We start from the raw sequence: 10,282 nt of genomic DNA, 5'->3' as shown, positions 1-10,282 counted from the left end.
GTCCAGGACTGGTAAGAACCTCGGGACTTGGTTACTGTATTGATTTTTGGTAGAGGATGGAAACGTTGCACCCAGTTCTGGGGGGGAAAAAAAATAAAAATCAATCCCTTATTGCATAAGTGCTTGGTCCCAGTTCTCCCATTAACTTCTTCTGAAGCTGTGGATGCAAAGCATGTCTGAATATTATGCCCTAAAGCTTTACAAGGGAATGAATGAGTATGCTAGCTACAACAGTTATATAAAATGTGTGTGTGTGTGTGTGTATATGTGTGTGTATATATATATATATTACACACCTCTAACCCCATATAACGCGACCCGAATTCGGATATAACGCGGTAAAACAGTGCTCCGGGGGGGTGGTGCTGCGCGCTCCGGCGGATCAAAGCAAGTTCAATATAACGCGGTTTCACCTATAACGCAGTAAGATTTTTTGGCTCCCAAGGACAGTGTTATATCGGGGTAGAGGTGTGTGTGTGTGTGTGTGTGTGTGTGTGTATATATATATATATATATATAACACAAAACAGAGAAATTGGAGAAACAGTGTTGTCAACTCTCATGATTTTATTGCAGGTCCCCTGATTTGTGGTGGTTTCCTTAAAGCCCCAGTTCCTGGAAGCATGTGATTATGGGAGAGTCTCACTTTTTTAAAAAGTGAAATCCCATGATTGCAGAGAAAAGTATAAAAACATGATCTAAGTGCACCCTAAAGACTCAAAACCACAAGCACAAAATAAAATAAAATAAAATAACCCACCCAATTTTTTTGGCTTAAAAATGAGGAGTGGGGGGGGGGTTAATTTCATGATTTTTGGCATGCTGGATTGATGATTTTTTTTTAAATGCTTTGGGTTGGCAGTACTGGAAAAGATGCAGTGTTCTACATTCCCTGCATTGTCCAGGAAGTACACCACACAATGGATGTTGAGATAAAATGCTGGAGGATTATTGTACTCCAAAGAAGACTTGCATTCCAGCAACATGTTTTTGATTCTCTCCGCAAGAAGCAAATGAAATAGTTGGTGAAATTTATAACACGCCTGCCTACCCTCGACTCAAAACTAATTATGGCCATCTTGTAAATGGTGTGATTCATAATAGAATTATAAAGGATATTATACTACTAGTGATGAGACGACGACAATGATTACTCCGTGAGCACAACTTAACTCATGTACAGATGTATGTTGGCTCAGACACTGCACAACAGATGAAAACTTTGACTAATGATTATACAGCAAGCTGCAGTTTAGAAAGAGATCCTATGCCATAGATGGAGTTCAACTAGAAAACGCTATGCAAATGTGTGTGAATGAGGATACAAGCATTTAATGGAAGGGAGCTATTAGCCAAGATGGCCAGGGATGCAACCCTACTCGCTGGGTGTCCTACACCTCCAACTGCCAGAGGCATCTGGCAATGGGCACCGTCTGAGACCGATACTAGGCTACATCGACCATTGGTCTGACTCCCCATGGCAGAGGGGGGACAGCATACTGTAGAATGCTACAATATGGGCAGCAATTAGGATGTCCCGATTCTATAGGGACAGTCCTGATATTTGGGGCTTTTTCTTATTTAGGCTCCTATTACCCCTCACCCTCTGTTCCAATTTTTCACACTTGCTGTCTGGTCACCCTAGCAGCAGTATATCTCTCTAACTCGGCAGCGTCTGTAAGAAAAGCCTTGACCGTGGGATGGGATGGGAGTGGATGTGGCCGCTATCTTTCTGTTTTGTTCGTTTGTGGCTTGCTCCAAAGCCCATTGATATCAATGGGCAGGGCCGGCTCTAACATTTTTGCTGCCCCAACCCCCCCCCCCAAAAAAGCACCGCTCCCCTGTACCACCCCCCCTCCCAGCACCGCGCCGCCCTGCCCCGCCAAAACAACCTTCCTCCCGCCCCCAAGCACCGCCCTGCTCCACTGTAACAACCTCCCTCCCAGCACCGCGCCACTCTGCCCCGCCAAAACAACCTCCCATCCCGGGCACCGCCCTGCCCCGCCGAAACAACCTTCCTCTCCCCCCCAAGCGCCGACCTGCTCCACCGTAACAACCCACCCCAGCGCCGCCCTGCCCCGCCGAAACAACCTCCCCGAGCGCCGTCCTGCCCCGCCCAAACAAACAAACAAACAAAAAACGAGCGCTGCCCCGTCACCTGAAGATTGGCCGCCCCTTACAAGGAGCGGCCCCAAGCACGTGCTTGGTCGGCTGGTGCCTGGAGCCGACCCTGTCGATGGAAGTCTTTACATTGACTTCAGTGGGCTTTGGATCAGGCCTGTCTTTCCCTTCCCCCACGGATTGAACACTCCGTTCTCCACAAGGGTTCCATGAGACGGAGAGAGCACCACAGTGCCTGTGGCAATGTGTGAACTATGCCGAGTGTGGAGATCTAAACAGGCATCCTTGTAAGAGAGAGATCCCCCTAAACAAATAAATAAAGATCCCCCCTTTGAAAGGCCTCAGTTGGCTGCCAAATAACTTTCTAAAGGTGTTTACAAAGGTTCCCTATAAAATTAGATCATTTGGAAAAGCCATCATTTAATTGTCAATGTAGGTTTTAAAGTGATACGCCTCAATGGGCGAGCAGTGAAGGTTTGATCTTTTCTTTTTCTTTTTTTTTAAAACAGGCCTCCAAGTGGAGGACCTCGCCTACGTATGCAATTTCAGGCAAATATTGAACCTAGCAGTCGGAATGAAGTGTCAGGATTGTAGAAGTGCTGCATGGTAAGGGGCAGAGTTGTTCAAGAAATCAAAATAAATATGAGCAGGACCCACTTTTCAAAGGGCTAAGAATAAACTTTACTTCACAACTCATAATTGGGAATGAGAATGGTTATTAAATGGTTTGCTTAAATCTGGCTAAGGTTGGGTTTTTGTAGAGATGAATTATTACTTATTTGGATTGCAGTAGGGCCGTAGAGTCCTTAGTCTCATTGTGCTAGGTGCAGTACAAACATAACACGGAGACAGTCCCCACCCCCAAAAACCTTACAGTCTTAGTATAAAACAAGAGACATCAGGAGGATAAAACCACTGAAGTTAGCTAGGGGAATAGTATTTGCCTTAGCAACATGACAGTTTGGGGAGAAATTCTTGTTGGTTTGAAGTTACTAGAATAAAATCACTCTGTAGGTTGCTGTTACTCTAACTATGATACATAAAATGTTATAAAATAAAACACAGAAATGTATAAAAGCCACAAAGAAGGTAGAAGACACAACAGAAGGGGTGGAAAGAAGACGCATAACAGAGAAGGAGTTATTTTACTATACTGTATACCCTTTCTAGGGATTGAACAGTGACCTGGTATGTCCGTGTATCCCAGGGACTTCCAAAGGATTCATGGGTGTGGTCTCTAAGGGCCACATGCATAAATTCATCCAAAAAGTGCATTACCACCATCTCTTCGCTGTTTGTGCTACTCTGTTCAGTGAGGTGGTACTCCTGGTCAGATGCCATGGTGATGGGGACCACATAAGAACCTAGGGTTGATGGACATTATCCTTCACAACAACAACGCTACCTATTATTTTGCAATCCTTGTTACTGAAAGAAGATTTGTGCAATGAAAGATCTTACATTGTACGCTGTAGGTGGTAAGATTGTGGCTCAAACTGATCCTGTCAGAGAATTACAAGGTGAAGGGCCTGATGCCCTATTTCTGAGCCAATCCCCGGCAGTAATTTACTGGGCACTTGGGGATTGCTCCTGTGGTAGTGATGGGAGGGCTTTTATGCTCTTTAAAGAGGCAGTCTCTGAGGTTGCCAGGTTCAGTCTTTCTGACTGCTAGACCCTGATCCTGTGAGGTATTTAAATATGTGCCTAACAAATCCCATTGGCATCAGTGGAAAGTTAGGCACCTGAACTGTGCTGAATCAGGGGCTAAAGTGGGGGCTTGTGGTGTATAAAGAATGCAAGATTGGGTCACAGGTAAACCTAGAGTAATATCTGTGTTTAGAAGATTTGAGCTACTCCATACTGATCTGTCTACCTCCCTGTAAAGGCTGAGGTCTGGCTGGCTGTGCACCTACTGACTGATCTATCTGTAAATGCACAGAGTGCTACTTTTATAACAATTCACTGAGTCTGAAATGTCACAAGAGGGCTGAAAAGAGCTCAGAGAATCATGTTGGGCCAAATGACACCACTAATATCATCATGTACCCAGGAGTGTGTGATTATCAGTGAACTGGGGTTTCACTGAGCCTCTCTTCAGCTGCACGGTGTGGAGCAGAATAACCATGCATTGACCTCACAGAACTAGGGCGAAGGAAGTATACACCTATGCGACAGGCAGCTATGGTATGTGACGTGTTATTCCTCTCATTTTCTCCATGCTAACATCCATTGTAAAATACGTGCATTCTGGGAGCATGCTGAGGCAGTGCTAGGCACTTTACATTGTCTGCTGCCATAGTAACACCCCTGAATGCTAAATAAGTCAAACCTGTAGCATTAATTATTCTTCCTCAGTTTCTAGTTCCCTTGCAAGAGGAAGCCCTGGGAGCGAATGGGAGCCTGACACTTGAGCCTGCCAAGCTGCTAGTTCTGAGGGAGCTGAGGCTGGCCGGAGGCACATGAAGGGCAGCTGCAATACATGCATGACCAGTGATCTGTGGGTTTTGGCGGTCGGTTCCTGAAGGTCCATGTATTTGGCAGACAGCGTCTCCTGCCCCTTCTGTGCTGAAGGACTCGTAGGTGCCAAAATGTTTTCCGTATTGTTTTGGACTGGGGTGGCGGGGGAATGAAGAACAGAATTGCACCGTGGCTTACAGATTTTAAAATCATGATGGCTTCTATCTAACAAATAAGTACAACGTTATTTCACAAAATGTTCGTGTTGAGTTGGATTTAAATTTTGCTCACCTGTCCTGTGTCACAGATGGTGTAGCTAGTTGTTAGGAGACACGCAGGAAGCCCTTTGCAGGGGATAGCAACTTTATTGAAATGACTGACTTATGAGCAAAGATACTTTATTCTAACAGGACAACAGATGATGCCTCTTATATTAACTAGCTACGTATAGCTGTCTGTATGTAGATAATTAATCCCGTCTATAGAACTCCCGTAATACCAGTCTCCCAGTCACACCATCCACACTCTGTTGGATGCTGGGATGTTATGGAGAAACTATGTAATTGAAGGAGCGTCTTTGAAGTGAGGGAACTCATTTATTAAAGCAGCAATTGGTGAAAAATCCTTCTTGGCCAGTAGAAACTAGTGCTTTCAACCACCGGGGCATCCAGAGAGGTTGGGCTAGAATTTCCCATGCTTGGTCCGTGTCTGATGGTGAAATCCTGGCTCTATTGAAGTCAATGGGAGTTTTACCATTGGCTTCAGGGGAGCCAGAATTTCACCGAGTATGCCCACAGTTCTCCAGTTTGGATGTTCTCCAAAGTTGGAGGCCTACATCCATCTTTAGGACACTAAAGGAGTGGCCTACTCTGTAGAGGCGTTGAGCACCAGGAGCTCCCATTGAAGTCCGTAACACCTAAGTGAGGTCAAAGGGAGGTTGTGTAATGAGTGAACCTGGGCCTGCATGGGGAAGACATGACACACATAAATGACATTACACAATAACATAAGCCAAGCTCTGATAAAAGTAATTCAGAGAAATCAGCCTCTTGCTGACTCTAACAAGGAGGGTGTTCCTGAATAGTTTATGATGATGAATATGATGAAAACAATTGTATTACATTAGTGCTACTGCACATGATCCCATACAGGGCAATTTGGTAAACGTGAAATAAATAACCTATCACTAAGGCTAATTAAGTGGATTTGCTTTGCTGTAGCATTCCCTGGCACACAACTGCAAGTGCTTTATGAAAGGCAAATCAGCATCTGGATTCGCTGTTTTTTTGACCCTCTCCCACCAGCTCAGCAGCCTCACCTAGATAGTCTTTTTTCCATCCCCCTTGTAGACCCCATGACCTTCTGACAGCCCCGTCCATCTGCACTACTCAGCTGTGTGCTTCTCCACTTCCTATTCTTCAGTCGCAGACTTATGGCCTCTTCTGGGGGCCTCCTTCCCTGCTCAACCAGAGCAGAGTCAAGGAAGGCTTGAACTTAAACAACAGTGACCTCCGCTCCATCCAATTCCATCGAAGGTCCCATTCATGGGACTGGACAGGGGAGGCAGCATGGCTGGCCACTCTACGAAGCTTCAGTCCCTCTCCCAAATCTGCCATGAAATATGGTTCAGCCTCTGAGCATTCTATTGTATGGACTATGACTTCTCAGTGTGAACCTCCTTCCAGGGGTCTGGTTCCAGCAGGTTTTGCAGGACAGCACAGTTTTCCATGAGAGTTCAACTGCAATAGATGGTATTTTGACTTTATGAAGCATTCAAAAATGAGTCAGGCCCCAACCCTCCCCAAAACCCCCATGAGATTGGCTTAAAAAATCATAAGATTTTGAAAAATAAATGTGGCGCTCTTGATTTGCCTTCTTGCTTTTGAGTCATTATGGCTCATATTTCCAAGCTTTTCTCTGCACTGAGAAATGCAAGAAAATAGCTGTTGTTTTTTTTAAACAAAAGTGGAGAGTCTGGTGTAATCACATGATTCCAGGAGCTGGAGCTTTAAGAAAAATGCTGCGTATCACAAAAATTGTAATAAAACTGCAACACTGTGAGCAGATGGGATCCTGAGCAGTACTTTCCCGTTCCTTCCTCCCCAGCATCTTAGGTTTTCCTCAGTGTCTCTGGAAGTGCTCCATGCTTTTGCTAGGTCTATAATTTTGTCTTTTGTTTGTGCCCCATGAGAAGGGTGGGACAACAAGCCCATTTCCTTCTGATGGGGTGTAAGCAAGGAAGTCTGCAGTTGGGGCACGGACATGTAATAGAAGAAGCAGTGTCCGATTTAGATTAACCACATTCGTTAATTTCAATGACATTTCAAATTTCTAAATTAAAAAAAAAAACAGCCCCCTCCCAAGAAATTCAAACATTGCAATTCTTTCAGTATCTTGGTTATTTGGTTTTGGAAAGGAGAAGTCATGATTTACTCACCTGTTGAAAATTTGCATGGTTGAAAGATGCTTTGGTTGGTGCGAAAGGTGCAGTGAGCATCTTATACTGTTATTTGAAGATCCATTAGATGAAGGTCAACATTGGAAGTTGCTGTATAACTGGACTTGCTTATAATAAACTTGGCTATCCAATAATACGAATAAGAAGGAATCTTTTGTGCTTCTGAAGTACTTTTCACCCATACACCCCCTAGGTACTTTACAAAGATGGGTAAAGCATCATTAGTACCGTTGTCACAGATGGGGACAGAAACATGCATGATTTGCTAAGGTTAGGCAGTGAGTCAATGGCAGAGTGGGGATAGATCCTATAAACCAGAGCCTCCGACATTCCTCAGCTGGTGATGGGGAATGTCATTTTCCACCACCTTTCCCCACTGACCTTAGGGAAGGCAAAGTACCCTTAAGGCTTCTCTAATTTGCCTACATTGGAACAGACCCTTTGGGGCACAACTGGAGTGCTATACCCTCTCATCTCCCACTGTACATCCCAGAATTCCTGCTCTGCTGGATGGGCCTAGAAGTGTGTGACCTAATGCCACATGCAGTTCCCCTATGCTCTATCTACTTACATTCGTTTAGTGTAACCCTACTTATCATAGAATCTCAGGGTTGGAAGGGACCTCAGGAGGTCATCTAGTCCAACTCCCTACTCAAAGCAGGACCAATCCCCAGACAGATTTTTGCCCCAGATCCCTAAGTGGTCTCCTCAAGGATTGAACTCCCAACCCGGGGTTTAGCAGGCCAATGCTCAAACCACAGCTAACCTTCCCCCCCGGCATTATCATGATGTAGAATGAAAGTCAAGTTCTTCTGTAAGGGTGGGAGGGAATATCTCTGCTGTAAGAGGATTCCAGTGTATTTGGCACAGAATAAGTGGGCAGTCAAATCACAAGGCAGTACAATGACTTCGGTTAAACAATTTTCTCATGTTGGGAAGAACTTATTTAGTAAGGAACCAGATTTTTTTCTCTAGGTTCCCAACTGTCTACATGTAACAGAGACCTAGAGGAAAGAGTAAGAAGCAAGATATCCAGGATTGCAGATGATGATAAAGTCAGAAGAACTGTAAATAATGAAGAACTATGCAGTCAGATGCAGAAGGGCTTAGATCATTTAAGTACCTGGGCTAAAAGATGGCAAATGCCAGGAATCAATGTAGATATATGTAGAATACTGAATCTTAGGCAAAGAAAAAAAGAACCAGTGTCTACTAAAAGAAGTGTGTGCCATGGCATATCGACCAAGGAAGATATTAGGGAGTTAGAGAAAATTCCCCAAAGCCTCCAAGACAAAGAGCATCTCTGTAGTGATGGAAACAAAAAATGTGCGGTGATGTTTTGCTAGTGTAAATCAAGAGGGAAGGAGTATTATTGCTAGATAGGGCAGAACGGTAGAGACATGTCTTGTTTAGGGCACTCTGTCAATATTACCCATACCTTAAGGCATTGGAAAAGGCATGTCTGAGAAAAGAAACATGAGAGGAGATTTTACAAGTGTAATTTATTAAAACTAATGCTTGCTTTCCCCACCAAGGACATGTGCATTTATTCTAAGTACTATACAGCATCTTTCACTTTTTAATTTTGTTTTTCAGGTCCCAAATTAATAATTGATTTGACAGCTTTGCTTAACAATAAGCTACAAATAAATGGGCTCATTTCAAAGGGGTTTTTAAAAAACAAAAATAACACTGATTTGGTTCTTTGTTGAAACGGCTGTGACTCCAGCATCCTTTTCCCTGTGACCATCACAAGGATACCTTTGACATGAGGATAACACTATTCATACCTTTCAGTAATATTCTTCTAAGAGACTGGAGAAGATGCATTGCTCTCCAGAGGGGAACGTCAGGTTCTTCAAGATCCTATATCCTAATTAAGAGGATCGTCAGCACAATGCCAGAGAGAAGACAGAGAGAGCCTGTTTCTAGTTAGAGCCTTGCATACATGAAAAAAATTCTTTTTGGATATCCGTATCACAGGGGCTGCTCCAAAATTAGACTCTCTTTATTTTATATTTGAGCAAAAGCAGGAAGAGGGTCTTTGGCATCAGCTCGTCTGGGGAAGCTGGCCTCTTTAAAACAACATGGATCATTCGGTGAATGTTACTGCCAATGTTATTGCCATCCAGATATAAATATGTACATGGACTATCATTTTCGTGTAACAAATGGTAAAAGATATGCTGGTGACAGTGAGGTAGTCATGGAGAAAGAACTACTTTATCACCTACCTATGACTGTTTCCCAAGCAGCATTCTCGCCAATCACAAGCCCTGTGTGATCATTAGTTCTTGCACATGGAAGCAATGAAGTTGTCTCTTAAAGTAAATCATTCAAGGATTTTTATAATCTGAAATAAAATTTTCTAATATTTTTTTCTAAGTTTTCCAGGTTTAAGGTTTTAATCTTTTATTATTTATTGTACAGCAGTTTTGAAGGGCATGATGAGAAGCACTGTGTAAATAGTTGTTGTAGTTGGGGAATTTGTGCATGACAATGCTGTATTTAAAAAGTTAATGTTTATCGTCATGAGGATATTTCTTGTGCCATTCAAAATAAAAAATGAACCATGCATTGGTTTTTAAGCATTTTGCTACCCTGTCAATTAAAGTTGCTGATAAATATTTTTTAGAAGAGGGAGAATGGCACATACATTTTTGTTTCTTCCTGGAAGACTAAAGGCATACCATTGGAAAGAATATACATTCTACTGTTCTATATGATTGTGTGATACAGAAAGTTACGCTAAATTTTCCCTCCAGGATTAAAGTCTTTTAAACTATTACATGCAGGATTTAAGCTTTGCTATCTTTACCTCTGGTAATTAAAAAAAAAAATTCCACCTGAATCTGACACGCTAATCATAGCAAAATGCTGGATATTCTCTAACTGGGGTCTTCAAAATAATCCTCTTTAACTGGAAAAAGACACAAAATATCTCATTAAATAAATGGCACTACCAGGTATAATCTATCTACAGTATAAAAAAGATTATTCTACACATCATTTCTACCTACCTGAATTCTATGACACCTGGAATTTGGCAGCTGAATACCTGGTGTGTGTTAAACTCTTTGCTCAATGAAGTAAAATAATGACAGTATATGCTCGTAGGGCTTCATCTTGCTCCACTGAAGTAAATCACAGTTTTTTCACTGGGATCAGGATCAAGCTCTTTAACTGTATTTCCCCTCCTCACCCCTTAAGCTGTTGAAACAACTTATCTATGGGCTTGATGCAAAG

This window comes from Trachemys scripta, chromosome 5 (assembly GCF_013100865.1).
Source record: "Trachemys scripta elegans isolate TJP31775 chromosome 5, CAS_Tse_1.0, whole genome shotgun sequence".
NCBI classification, from domain to species: Eukaryota; Metazoa; Chordata; order Testudines; family Emydidae; genus Trachemys; species Trachemys scripta.
The sequence above is the reverse complement of the archived record's forward strand: the minus strand, read 5'-3'. Positions refer to the sequence as shown.